At 43.7% G+C, this 14,932-nt stretch overlaps 1 long non-coding RNA gene across 2 annotated transcripts; it reads right to left on the bottom strand.

Annotated features, from left to right (window-relative positions):
* Nucleotides 1-31: 31 nt before the first annotated feature.
* On the bottom strand, nt 32-14,926 carry LOC145719830 (uncharacterized). 2 transcript variants are annotated; one of them, XR_014142630.1, is made up of 4 exons: nt 14,366-14,926; nt 9,154-9,333; nt 7,432-8,159; nt 32-257 (listed from the first exon to the last, which is right to left on the bottom strand). It is a non-coding gene; the product is annotated as an uncharacterized LOC145719830 (long non-coding RNA). The 2 variants fall into 2 exon arrangements; XR_014142629.1 differs by lacking the exon at nt 32-257 and having other exon boundaries at nt 1,152-8,159.
* Nucleotides 14,927-14,932: the final 6 nt, after the last annotated feature.

The following is a 14,932-nucleotide window of genomic DNA, read 5'->3' as shown; positions in this document are numbered from 1 at the left end:
GACGCTCCGGGAGCTGCTCTCCAGCAACCACGCAGCCGGACATACGCCCCCGCCGTTGTGCAGTCACGGTGCCCCGCTTACCGCCTTGGTTAGAGCGGCCTCAAGCAGCTACTCTCTGCTGTGAGCTCGCACCAGCACAGAACATTCCCTGGGGGTCTCACTGGACACCGCAGCGGTTACCAACCTCGTCATACAGCTTGGTTGTTGTTCCCAAGCAAAGGGCAGCCAGGAGGAGAGAAGGATGCATGTTCCAAAACCTAGGAAGGGAAAACACATGGGTTTCTGCTTAGACCAAACCACCTAAAAAGCCATCCTTCCTTCTGAGATGTTAGAACCGCTATGGTAGAGCAAAAAGATTGCATTTATCCTCCCAAGTGTTTCCATGAGGCTGTGAGGAAGACTAAGGATGTGACACGTCCTGGGGGCCTGCTGCCCTGCTCCCTGCCCTGCGACTCTCCTGCTGCTTCCGGGGCATGTGAACGGGAACACGTAGCAATACCGTCCTGTAACCCGGCAGATGGGGTGTACGACGGGGCTGAGCCTGAGGACAGTACCTCCAGCGAGCCCTGAACCTCTGACCCAAAATGCGGTGGCCAAGCTGGTTTGGGGACCGGCCCCGCCCCTCAGGACCGGCCTTGGCTTCAGCTGTGGCAGTTACAGCTACTCTGACCCAGTCACAGGTGCAAGTCTAGGGGTCTCCCAGGTTGGGCGAGGGTCCCAGGCTTTGCATGGAAGGCCCTGGTTTTCCCAGGGCCAGCCCTACCCCCCACGTGTCTACACCGTGATTGATCCGCCTGCCTGTGTGCAGAACTTCTGACTCTGGGCCTACTGGCAGGTGACAAGGCACCTGGACAAGTGGTGCGTGAGTCAGTTGACCTGGAGGAGGGGAAGCTGGGGGACCAGGGACAGTGCTGAGGGGAGGTCCATACCTTCTCTGGGGACCCAGATCAACTTAGTACCCCAAATTCATGCTCTGGCAGGTGGCTCCTGAATAGAAGTCACAGGGAGGCCCAAGTAGGTTTTCAGCCTCAGCCTGCATGTCCTTCAGTCCTAGAATTGTGGGTTAAAATCTCCCTGAGGATTGAGAACACCATAATCTAGTCTAGCGGTCCCTGATTATTCCAGACAAAGGTGGGGGCAAGTGGAAGAAACAGAGCCCACAGACAGATTTATTAGCACTGTTTCAGGATGGGATGCCTCTGGGTTTTGGAAGAATCTGGCGTGGCCTGGCAATCCCCAAACACTTGCCCAAATCCATGGAAAGAAAGGGGACACACGGAGTGGTGTCCAGGGAAGGCATGGTATTCTGTAATTCTCCTCTTCCTGTCTCCATTAGGCAGAGATTCTTCTTCCTTCTCAAAGCCAACAGAAATGCTTTATTTCCAGAAAAATATGGTTTAATAAAATGAGGAAAGGTGGAATGTAGAAACTGCTTTTTCCTCCCCACTCTCTGCATTATGGATTATTATTTTCCTCAGTATCCAATGTGTTTTTCTTGAGATTTAATTTAAATAAGTTTAAGAAAGATGCTATTTTAAGCAAAAAAGTATTCATCAGGAGACCATGATTTTGCCCTCTGAAGATCAGTTTTGCTCTCCACACATCTAGACAGTGGGTCACAGCCTCCTTCTCCGGACCCATGCCCCTGAGACCCGTTCCCCCCCCGCCGCCCCCGTGATCCTCCTCACACCAGGTCTCCAGCACTTCTCTGCTTAGGGAGGGCAGGGGTCAAAGGGATTCCATACAGGGGTTGGGAGTCAGGTTGGGCCAGCTCGGGCATTCTGCAGCTCGTGGCTGGGCCCTCCCACCCCCGGCAGGCTCCCCAGCACCCTCAGCCTCAGTTTCCTCATGGAGGACGTGGGGCAGTGATTCTGTTTTCCTCAGAGGAGTCTTGTGGACTGAATGCACTACATGGCAGGCATTAACACAGAGGAGGGCTCATTCCATACTGCTTTCTTGTGAGGGCTGTGAGAAAGAAATCCATAGGCCCAAACTGGGGTCACTTAGGTTAAGGCCCCAATTCAGGAAACCAAGACTTAGTACCTAACCCAACTTCAGGTTCAACTCCCAGCAATGTAACCTTGAAAGAGCCAACATGGAATTTCCTGGCCCATCTGAGGAATTGGCTGAGAGACTCTTCTGCTCCCCTGAGCAGGGCCACCTGCTCCAAACAATGCATTCTTTGCAAATAAAGTCCTTTCTTCTTCTTTTTATGCTTTCTCTCTGGTTTTTAAAACCTTTCTTTTGTTTAGCTCAGCTGAGTTCCCTTCTACTTGCTAGATGGCACGCTGTCTGGTTCATGAATCCTCTCATAAAGCCAATGAGATCTTCAAATTTACTTGGTTGAATTTTGATTTGGTGGCAGGGACTAGATGTGGAGTAAACTCCCGGCAGCATTCAGGACAAGGAAAACACAGGGGTGGTGCCCACGAACCCTTGAGTTCTGGGTCTTCTCCCCCTTCCCCAGCACTGGCGGTAAGCTCCTCTGGGTCAGAGCTCTGTTTTGTCTCTCTTTTTGCCTCGGAGCTCCGGATCTAGGTGGCTTTCCTTTACAGGGCGTGTCAGCTTGAGCTGCAGAAGGTTATGCCAGGAGCCCAGTGGTGCTGGCATGTTTGCCTGGAGCCCCACTGAGCTGACAGAAGGGTCTGCCCTGAGCCAACCCAGGCCTTTCAGGTCACATTCCCCATGTGGAAAACCTCAGCAAGCTCCTCAAGGGAATGGGTCGTGGTTCTCACAGGGCCTTCTTAGTGCCAGGACGCAGTTCTGCTGATACATGAAGGTACATGTTTGTTTGTCTTATTTTGTGTACATAACTGTTATTGCTAGCAGGATCTTGGAAGCCAAAAAGCCTCACAAATTGATGGGCATGGGTTGAGCATTTAAAGGCTACTAGAGGGCGCCTGGGTGGCTCAGTTGATTAAGCGACTGCCTTCGGCTCAGGTCATGATCCCGGAGTCCTGGGATCGAGTCCCGCATCGGGCTTCCGGCTCGGCGGGGAGCCTGCTTCTCCCTCTGACCCTATCCCCTCTCATGCTGTTTCTCTCTCTCCCTCTCAAATAAATAAATAAATAAAATCTTAAAAAAATTTAAAAAAATAAAGGCTACTAGATCTCTGGCCATCTCAAACAGACTCCCGGGTTAGGATAAGGTGGTCACAGAGCAGGTTAGATGGATACTAGGTCACCTGTCAACCTCAAGAAGATTTCCCTGCAACTTGGTACCCTGTGAAACATGACACAGTCCTCAACCCCATGGCACCTCCCTCTTAGGTATTAGCTCGGCTCCACGAAACCCAAAGCCTTAGCTACTGGGATCCTTACATTTTAATCAGACGTGGTACCTTCTGGCACACCTGCTTATTTTCTGCCTAAGAACTATAGTCCCAGAAGGTACAGATATCTAGCAAGATAAAAAAAAAATTTATTAAAAATAACCTAGAATTACAGTGTCCATTATGGGGAATATTCCAGTTGGACAGGACTGTTCATTTAAGAAGTGTATGAAAGTCAGTGTTCCCAATCTAAATACACAGAATGGGATGCCTACTTTAATTAATACAAAGAAGCCTCCAAAAGCCTTCAACATTCCAAAATAGTCACATTGAAAGATTCATCACAAAAAGGTATTGAAAAATTAGAAACATGAGAGGTGCTTAAGACCAAAGTTTGTATGGGCGCCTGGGTGGCTCAGATGGTTAAGCGTCTGCCTTTAGCTCAGGTCATGATCCCAGGGTCCTGGGATAGAGCCCCGCATCAGGATCCCTGCTCGGCGGGGAGCCTGCTTCTCCCTCTGCCTCTCTCTCTCTCATGAATAAATAAATAAAATCTTAAAAAAAAAAAAAAGACCAAAGTCCGTAAGACTGACTTGTCTCCTACAGCTCCTCCATCCTCCCTTCCCTGAGTGCTCCGTCTGCTACTTTCCCGTCTCAGGTGCCTTTCCACCTGAAGAGACACTCACCTCCTCACAGGAAACTGCCTGAGGTGACAGGTGATCCTCCCAAGATGCCTGTCATCCTTGGTCAAGGACTGAACTGAGGGCCAGAGTAAAACATTTCTCCAACTTGGGCAGGGTCCCCAGACTTTGTTTCTTTGTTTGTTACATTTTTAAATCAATTCTTCCTGAGCCCAGGTGAGAGAGGGAAACAAAAATTCACATTATCCCTTCCTTTCCAAGTCCAGACCCATTGGTTATGGATCCCTTTCTCCTGGAATTAGTTTCCTCTCATCCCTCTGGTTTTACATCCTAAAAATGTGACTTGGCTTTCCAGCTGCCTCAGCTCTCTCTTGGGCTATCTTTGGGAGTGGTTCTACATCATGTAAAAATAGTACTGTTTACACCTTCTTGAAGGATATCTTTTGGGCCCATGATGTTGTTTAATATTGCCAGAAAGTGTTACTGTTTTTCCTGGCTAAGATCTGACAATATATTTTTAAAAATTTTAATAACTGTATAATAAAAAATTTGGCCAAATTAAAAGCTGATATTTAGAGCCTGATAGAATTTTTTAGTTCTCATTTTTCTCTTTTAAATTTTTAGGCCTTTTCTGTTAAGCAAAATTTACTCAGAGGAAGACTTTCTCACAGGTGGATGGGCGCATCAGTCCTTTGATATTATTAAAGCAAGAAGTCCATTCTTTGAGAAACTAAAAACAGATGTCCTTGTTTTACAAATCTAGTCTTTACAGGACAGAAGGTCTGGTTGCAAAAACAATTCAAAGAACACCAATCCTTTTTACCAATCCCGAAACCTCCCTTATTTATCCCAAAAGGCTTGTAAGTATTGTAAAAGTTCTGGCCCAAAGAGATCAAAAGTCCTTCTAGAAAGTGCTTGTATTTTTTCCCTGTGCCTTCAAAATATAAACATTGAGTGTTCTACTCATTTTCTCCAGGAGCTCCTTACGTGGCTCATCTCTTCACAATGCAGATTCCAAGGAGATTATTCTTACCAACCAAACATGGAAGGCAAGGCCATTTAAAACTTGATTTGCCAACAACAAATACAAATCTTAAGTGTCTTCTCCACAAACAAAACAAAAACAAAAAAAACTTTAGCCCTCTAGACAAATAACCTTAACTTATTCCATCTACCAGAAAAATAAAAACAGGTCCAAACATGAAAGTTAGTTGTTGTTGTTTTTTAAGATTTTATATTTTAAGTACTCTCTCTTACTAACATGGGGCTGGAACTCACAAACCCGAGATCAAGAGCCACATGCTCTACTGACTGAGCCAGCCAGATGCCACAAAACTACTGTGTTTTGTACCAATTTCGTGACAGTAATTTTACAATGGAAGCTATAACATCTGCAACTCTCTGTATGTTCATGGTCATCTACAGATGTGTTGTAAATGCTTCTACCTTCGGATGGCATTGCCAAAATTAACTTGTGAAGACCTCTATTTAGTTGGTTTGAAGGCAAGTGACAGTAAGCATTGGGCATTCTAAAACTCCAAAAGGTAAAAACTAACCCAAGTGCTTTTCAAGTTCACATGATCTAGAAAATTATTTGATATAAATGCTACTTTAAGGTTGATGGTTTAACTAACACAAACACATCTTTAGAATTATCAACAGTAAATATAAAGACTTTTAATTCTGAGTTTACTAGCTAAATAAGTTGTTGAATAAGAATAAGATTCTTTTTTTTATTCTTATGTTAATCCCCATACATTACATCATTAGTTTTAGATGTAGTGTTCCATGATTCGTTGTTTGTGCATAACACCCAGTGCTCCATACAGAATGTGCCCTCCTCAATACCCATGACCAGGCTAACCCATCCTCCCACCCCCCTCCCCTCTAGAACCCTCAGTTTGTTTTTCAGAGTCCATCATCTCTCATGGTTCATCTACCCCTCCGATTTCCCCCCCTTCAAAGAATAAGATTCTTATAAGAATAAGATCTTTCATCAATTAAAAAAACATAATAGCTTAGGATAAAATTGACTTTGTCTAATGCTTAATAAAGTTTTCATAAGTAATCTGCACATAATTGCGAATACAAGTAGATTAAATATCAAGTTTTGGAGTAAATTTTTTTAATTGTGTAGGGGCCAAGGGTAGGCTGCCTTAAGATGGGCCACTTTGGCATAAAGATTGTTTTTGAGTTAAAAGCAACCAAAATCCAGCTGATTTAGGAAAAACTCTTTACCTCTCCCTCACCTGCCTGCCTTAGCAGGAAGAGGGCATTAACAGATTCCTCCTTACCTGAGAAACTAACCTGTACAACAGGACAACCTTTGCTTTCCAACATCTCCTTTCACCTGCCGGCTAACAGTCTCCCTCCTCTTTGTATTCCCAGTCCTGATCTTTCTCCTTATCTCTGGATGTCCTGTGAACCCTGTGTTGCCTGCCCGTCTTTAGAATTTCATGCCTATATGGATTCCCTGTATGTACAAAACTAAATTTGATTTTCTCCTGTAAATCTGCCTTGGATCAATTAGATTCTTAGTCCAACTTGAAGGACCTTAAAGGCCAGAGGAAATTCTTTTTCCTGGTAAATAACAAAATTCAACCAAGTAAATTTGGAGATCTAAGTGGCTTTATGAAATACTTCATGAATCAGGCAGGGCCCCATGGAGCTGGTAGAGAGGTGTTCCCAGGAGATGTACAACATGGAAGGTTTTTATAGAAGAAGGTGGTGGCCAGAGAATTATTCGCCAAAGGAAAGGACTGTTCCTGGCAATGCCTCTTTCTAGGGGACAAAGCAAGGTTTCCACCTCACCTCTTTGAGGGATGGAGAGGACCTAAGTGGCAGACTCACTGGACCAGAATGAAAACTTCCTGGCTGACAGGTTAATATTACCTTTGTGGGATAGGTTCAAACTGCAATTAAGTTCTGTGTTAAGAAGCAGTTTGGGTACTCAGTTGAAGTGACATTTTGGATTTCATATGATTACTTCTGAAAGTATTGAAAAGATTATAGAAGATAAATTACATGGTGGTCAGCATATAATCTCTAGCATGTAGCTACTACTATTATTCTTAATGATGTTCTGGAATTTAAGAGGGCCCTTATCATCAAAACACCCTTGTTGGGGTCATATCTTAAGATATATGACTGAAGATTTGTCAGAATTGTCAGACAACACAGGAAAATAACAGAACATGTGACAAGGCCTTGAGGTCTAGGGAGGGCCGAGCAGCTGAGGTCCTAGGACCAGCAGAGATGGACAGAGGATTAGGGTCACGAGGCCACAACTCTCAGCTGCAGCCATTCCAACACGCTCTCACGGGTGCTCTGTGCTCAATGTCCGTTGAGAGTAAAGGACTAAGGTGACCTTGGAGTCTCTCAACCAAACCAGCTTCCATCATCATGGCTTCCTGCCCTGTATTCCCTGCTTGTTGAGCCCCCAAATGTGCACGATGCACTGAAATGGTTCAACTGTGGGGAGATTTTCAGGCAAAATGCAAAGCTGCCTCCCGGACTCACCTTAGTGAGCCTTGCTCATGGGTGATCCATCTGGGAAGCTGGTGTTCTTCCCCCTCTTCTCTTGCATGTTCTCAGAAACATAATAGGCAAGTCAAAAATGACTTTCTCCACTTCAGTGGATTCACTTTCCAATTGGTCCTGGCAAACTGGACTTGCCAGCAAACATGAGTGAACAGTTACCTGGCTCATGAGCAATCATGTCACATGTTGTTTATATGGTTGGGGCAGTAATCCATCATTGCCCTGGCTTGTCTCATCCCGTTAGAGCTTTCATGAACGACTTGGTAGTGGCTGTTTTTAAGGATTCTTAGAAGGATCTTGGCCATTGTCCTTTTGGCAATTTCTTCTGTTACTCCTTAGTTTTTTTAATTTAAAAAAAAAAACAGGTGATCATTATGAAAATTTTAGAAAGTTCTGGTAAGCGAAATTAAAGAGAAAAAAAAAAAAACAGTATCCAAAGTCCCAATCTACTTCCTTGTGGCTTCTTAAAACCAGTAGACAACTGGGATTTATGGCTCACTCAGGAACACTATGCTTTGACTGATGGCCTTTGAGCACTGTAAAAACCCTTATCTCATCTTACAGGTGAATGAACTGAAGCTTAGAGAGGTTTGGGAACTTCTTTAGCCAGTAAGCAGGGAGCCAGGAGTTGGTCTCAGGAGCTGTAACTCCAGACAAGGCAGCACGCAGTGTTGCAGGACGGTGCCAGACCCGGGATTGAAGGCTGGCTGTCAACGAAGATAATGGGAGAGAATTGCAAAGGACGATAGTTAATGTTTATACTGCAGTCCAAGGGACTACATGCCTCTCCAAACCTGTCCCCAAGGTCACTACCCCAGGCACAGTCCCTCCCCTCTGCCACTGTGTCCATTTAAACATTTCTGGAAAGTGTTTCCTTATCTGTGACTGTGCACTGACTTCTGGGGAGATCCTCTCTTCTCCCTGCAGGAGCCACCACCCTCTTCCCCAGCAGAAGATCCCCATGTTTGAGTTATTTCTTCAAGAGCAGGTCCTGGGGTGGGGGTGGGGTTGCTCCAGCAGGGGAGACTGTATCAGATGCCAAAGGGGGTCCTGTAGCCACCTGCAGAAATGTGTCATGTGTGACGCAAGGAGAGCGATAATTAATGAAAATCTTAGTGTTCTTTTCTTGTTTGTGTTCCTTTTCTAGGAACTTGTCCCCTCTACAGTTAGAGATTTCCTTGTCTTAAAGATCAGAATTTGAACAGCAGAAAGGCAAAGAGGAGAGAGTCACCGTTCAGCCTTTGACATCGCAAACATAATTCCTGAGTCCACAAGGGTCCTGAGGGCCAAGCTTTGAAGAGAGAAGATAAGGTTTCCTAATCTCAGGGTCCAATCTGAAAACCTCCCCTAAGGTCGCTGTCATCAAGGAATGAAGCGTTCATTGCCTATGGAGTGGGAAGAAGAGGGGAGAAGAGTGTCCCCAACCCTGGGAGAGGGGCAGGGTTTCTCAAAAGCTGAGGGCAGTAGCCTGCTTGCACTCATGCTGTGTGAGGCTGGTCTAGAGAGGGTGGGCTCTGGAAAATTCTCAGGCACAGCTTTAACAAAGAGGGGAGCAGGTCACAGATTCTGGGATGACCAAGCGCCACAAACACAGACTGTTCCTAAGACCTCAGGACCCTTGCACAGCCATGGGGAGCAGGAAAGTCTCCCTGAAGAATGCAAGAAACTAGATTTAGCAAGGTGGCTCCCAGTCAGACTTACTTTAAGAAGGATAAAGGGAGGGGCGCCTGGGTGGCTCAGTCATTAAGCGTCTGCCTTCGGCTCAGGTCATGATCCCAGGGTCCTGGGATCGAGCCCCGCATCATGCTCTCTGCTCCGTGGAAAGCCTGCTTCTTCCTCTTCCACTCCCCCTGCTTGTGTTCCCTCTCTCGCTGTGTGTCTCTGTCAAATAAATAAATAAAATCTTAAAAAAAAAAATAAAAAGAAGGATAAAGGGATATGATAGTTCTGGGCAATAGTGTGGACAATAATTATTCCCAAGGGCAGGGTTATAATCATGGTTGAATCTGAAAGGGGCTAATTACATCCCAGAACTGGAAAGAAATGCAGAGGGTTGCTGAAAACTGGGGAACTGAGGTTTACACTTTCTCCTTAGGCTCATCCTTCAGTTTCCGTGGACTCAACTTAACTTCCAATCCTACTCAGCCACTAACACAGTTGAAGGTTGAGAAACAAAAAAAGAAAATACTACAGTCCCTCAAATGGGTTAAGACATATTTTCCACGTCAGCCATGTGTGTTCAGCTTTCAGGTTCCTGCATCCTGGCTGGAGAACTCCTTCCCCACGCCCCACTCTCTTCCACCTGAGTTGTGTGCATTCCTGTTGCAAAGGGGAACTGTTCTCAGTTGATGCCCCATAATTTGCACAGTGGAGTGCTCAGTGAGCTCAGAGGAATCCAAGCAGTTGGGCACAAATCCAATCCAGGCTGTGCCAAATACTGTTACTAGAACAGTCAGGGCTTGCTGTCAATGATCACCTGAACAGGAGGAGAGCCCGGCCCCCAAGAGCACAGGGTTTGGTTGAATGCAGGTGAAATGTGACCCCACGGCGCCCTCCTCCAGGCACCCTGGGACAGTCTACACAGTGCACAAGTGTTTGCAGGGGACAGATAGGAAATACACTGCTGCAGATAAGATACACAGCCCGCTCCACCCCGGCTTGCTCAGAGCTCATGATCCAGACAGGTGGGGCACCAGAAGCTCCTGGCTGGTGGTCACACTCACACGACAGTACCAGGGAGCGTACCAGGGAGCTGGACATGCCTTGCTCTCCCACCAGTCTCCCAGGTGGTCAGCACTGACCTCCTGAGACGACCCTCTGCCATTGTGCCCAAATTGTTTCTTGTTCTTTTTCCAGGAGGGGGCGAGACAGCTTCCCACACTCACCTGCTCACTGGGAAGCAAGCTGAATTTCATTTCACTGTGGTAAAACACACATAACAAAATTGGGGTGGGGGTGGGGGTTGCTCCGGGAGGGGAGACTGTGATAGTGTTGGGCAGTTTTTGCTCTAATTGGCCTTACTTTGCAAAGCGAAGTATCCGTCCCCCATGTTCTTCAAGAAATTTTGCTCTTCCATGACCATCCCAAAGTGTGGGAACCACTGGCACACAACAGGGCTCTCAGGGTTCAGGCATCAGTAAAATGAAAAGCTACTTTTCACTGAATACCAGCTTTATGCTGCAGCCTTTGGGGGTGGAGATAGTAACATTTATTTTTATTTCTGATCTTCAGGATAATGTTCTTGCCAAATGATGAATGGAAATCTAATCAAGCTTTTATTCCACTTTTCTCTGCTTTATGGAGGATAAATTAAATGCCACCAGGAGAAAGCAATTAGATAAAGCCACAAATCAGAACATTCCACAAGATAACCTGTTTTGCATGAGTGTTTTCTACACGAAAAAGTTTTTAGTGGGCCTCACTCTTTACAGCCTGTGTTGACTGATAAGGTCCCCCAGTAGTTTTCCAGTGCCAAGGTGGACAGGGCCCTGGCTAGACGGCTGGCTCCCAGGTCCGGGGATGTGAGGACGCTGGAGAAGTGGGAACCTGAGCCGGGAGACAGGGGAGCCTCACACAGAGAACAGCCCAGAGTCCTAGGGAGGCTGCATCCTCAGTGAGGGGAGTCTTCACAGAAACTCAGACCCTCAAACCAGGCAAAGAAGGACATCGACCATGAGAAGCTGATTAATGAGCGTTGTTAATTTAATGAGCATTTTTAAAAAAGATTTTATTTATTTATTTGAGAGAGAGAGAGCGAGAGAGCACAAGCAGGGAGAGGGACAGAGGGAGAGGGAGAGACAGGCTCCCCACTGAGCAGGGAACCCCATGTGGGGCTCAATCTCAGGACCCCGGGATCATGACCTGAGCCGAAAGCAGATGCTTAACTGACTGAGCCAGCCAGGTGCCCCTCAATGAGCATTTAAGATAAGTCAGTAGATGAGAAAACTTGATATGTCACAAAATTTTACACCTTGTACTTGTAAAAAAAAAAACTGCAATAAAGTAGGTTAAGAGGGAACATACCTCATCATAATAAAGGCCAGATATGACATACCCACAGCTAACATCACACTCAATGGTTAAGAACTGAAAGATTTTCCTCTAAGATGAGGAACAAGACAAAGATGTCCAATCTTGCCACTTTATTCATCATTGTACCAGAAGTCCTAGGCATAGCAGTCAGATAAGAAATAGAAGGCATTCAAATTGGTAAAGAAGAAATAGAACTGTCACTATTTGCAAATGACATGATACTCTATTTAGGAAACTCTAAAGACTCCACCAAAAAACTATTAGAACTAATAAATTCAGTAAAGTCACAGGATACAAAATTAATATACACAAATCTGTGACATTTCTGTGCACTAATAATGAAGTAGCATAAAAGAAATAAAGAAAACAATCCCATTTACAATTGAACCAAAAAAGAAAATGAAATACCTAGGAATAAATTTAACCAAGGAGGTGAAAGACCTGTACTCTGAAAACTATAACACACTGATGAAAGAAACTGAAGACAATACAAACAAGTGGAACAATATACCATACTCATGCACTGAAGAATTAATATTGTTAAGATGTTCATAATACCCAAAGCAATCTGTAGATTTAATGCAATCCCTATCAAAATATCTGGTATTTTTCACAGAACTAGGACAAATAATCCTAAAATTTATATGGAACCACGAAAGACCCTAAATAGCCAAAGTAATCTTGAGAAAGAGCAAAGCTGGAGGTATTTGGGTCCCAGATTTCAAGATATGCTACAAATGTATAGTAACGACAATAATACGGTACTGACACAAAAATAGTCACATAAATCAGTGAAACCAGATAGAAAGCCCAAATATAAATCCACACTTATACAGTCAATTAATCTTGGACAAGGAAGGCAAGAATACACAATGGGGAAAAGATAGTATTTTCAATAAATTGCATCAAGAAAACTAGACAACTACATGCAGAAGAATGAAACTGGACCATTTTCTTACACCATACACAAAAATACACTCTAAATGAATTAAAGACCTAAACTTGAGATGTGAAACCATAAAACTCCTAAAAGAAAACATAGGCGGTAATCTCTTGGACATCAGCCTTAGCAACACTTTTCTGGATATGTCTCCTCAGGCAAGGAAAACAAAAGCAAAAATAAACTGTTGGGACACACCAAAATAAAAAGGTTTTTGCACAGGGAAGGAAACCATAAACAAAATGGAAAGGCAACTTACTGACTGGGAGAAGACCTTTGCAAATTACATATCTGGTAAGGAGTTAATACTCAAAATATATAATGAACTAATAGAACTCAACATAAAAAAAAAAACCCACATATTGAGGAGGGCACGTTCTGCATGGAGCACTGGGTGTTGTGCACGAACAATGAATCATGGAACACTTTATCTAGAACTAATGATGTAATGTATGGGAATTAACATAAGAATAAAAAAATAAAAATAAAAAAAATAAAAAAAAAAGAAGAAAAAAAAAAAAAAAAAACCCACAAATAATCAGAATGAAAAAAGGACACAAGACCTGAATAGACATTTTTGCAAAGAAAACATACAGATGGCCAAAAGACAAATGAAAATATGGACAACATCACTGATCATCAGGGAAATGCAAATCAAAAACACAATGAGATATTGCCTCATACCTGTCAGAATGGCTGGTATCAAAAAGACAAGAAAAAACAAGTGTTGGCAAGGATGTGGAGAAAAGGGAACCCTCATGCATTGTGGGTAGAATTGAAATTGGTGCAACTACTCTGGAAAACAGTATGGATGTTCCTCACAAAATTAAAAATAGAAGTACCATACAATCCAGTAATTCCACTACTAGGTATTTACGCAACGAAAATGAAAACACCAATTTGAAAAGACATATGCACCCCTAGTTTATTGCAGCATTATTTACAATAGCAAAGATATGGAAGTAGCCCAAGTGTCCAATGATAGATGAATGATTTGACATATATATACAATGGAATATTAATTACTTAGCTGTAAAAAAGAATGAGATCTTGTCATTTGTGACAACATCAATGGACCTACAGGATATTCTGCTAAATGAAATAAGCCAGACAGAGAAAGGCAAATATCACATGATTTCACGCATATGTGGAATCTAAAAAACAAAACAAAAGAACAAACCAACAAAAAACAGTAACCCAGACTCATAAAAAAGAAAACAAACCAGTTCTTGCCACTGAACAGGGGGGTGGGAGGATGAGCGAAATAGATGAAGGAGATTGAGGGGGACAAAATTCCAGCTATACAATAAATAAATCACAGGGATGGAAAGTACAGCATAGGAAATATAGTCAATAATACTGTAATAACACTGTGTGGTGACAGATGAGGTATGCTTATGGTGGTGAACACCGGATAATGTACAGAATTGTCAAATTACTATGTTACACACCCAACACTAATATAACATTGTATGTTAAAATTATACGTTAAAAAAAAACTGGATAGAGATTCCCCCAGATTTAAAAATAATCTTAAATATTTATATGGCATTACCACTAATGAGCTTTGAAGCTGAAAGTTTTCAAAACTATCAAAAACCATATATTAACTAATGATTTTCATCTCTCACGATGGTGGAAAGATTGATTTTCTTTCCATTAGTGCCCAAATAGTGATATTCTGAAAGCTGTGATATGTAGCAAAAACTGTAGTAAGAAAGTATTACAAGGTGGGTCCAACGGCTAATAAAATAATGTTTTTTCCAGGAAAAAAGAAAACCAGATCTAGAGCAACACACATGTAATGCTGTGCTCAGCAATAAAGGCTTGTCTCCTTGCATTTTAATTGTCTGTGACAGAAACCAAAGAAAAAGGAGTTTGATGTTCAATCAAAAACACAAAAACAGAAAATGTGCATAAAAATGTTTATGCCAACTTTACTCATGATGGGGAGATATGCCTCAGCGTCTCAGGTCAGGAACAGGTACGTGAATCGGGACGCGGCCACACCACAGAACATGCACCGCAGAATACGCAGGATATACACTGATGTTTCCGAAGAGCTTCTAATAACACTGAAAATCAGCTGTCTTAGCGTTAGGCTTAAAAAAAAAAAAAAGCAGGTGTATAAGCAGTGTATACAATTGTACATTTTGCATGATTTCAGTTACATTAAAATATGTGTAGAAAAAAAGACAAAAGGATAAAACTTCCATTGTATCAAGTTGCCCCGAAAGCCAAAGGTGTTGTCTGAGCCCCGGTGAGGACTGGCTTGGAAGGACTTCGGTTTGCCCACTTCCAACAAAGACAGAGTCCCCGGCTGTGAGGGAGAAGACAGTCCTCTCCCCGCTCTGTTCGTCTCCCTGACCGTGGGAAACCGGCACCCGTGGATGCATCGGTCAGGGTCAAGGCTCTGGGCCAGGAGAACAGGTCTTCAGGGCCAGAGAATCCTTTACCTCATGAGACACAGACACAAATATACATGTGCTTATACACAATACACACAAT

The sequence above is a fragment of the Leptonychotes weddellii genome, unplaced genomic scaffold (genome assembly GCF_054177405.1).
Source record: "Leptonychotes weddellii isolate Sample4059 unplaced genomic scaffold, ASM5417740v2 HiC_scaffold_750, whole genome shotgun sequence".
NCBI classification, from domain to species: domain Eukaryota; kingdom Metazoa; phylum Chordata; class Mammalia; order Carnivora; family Phocidae; genus Leptonychotes; species Leptonychotes weddellii.
This window is presented reverse-complemented; position numbering and strand designations above follow the sequence as displayed.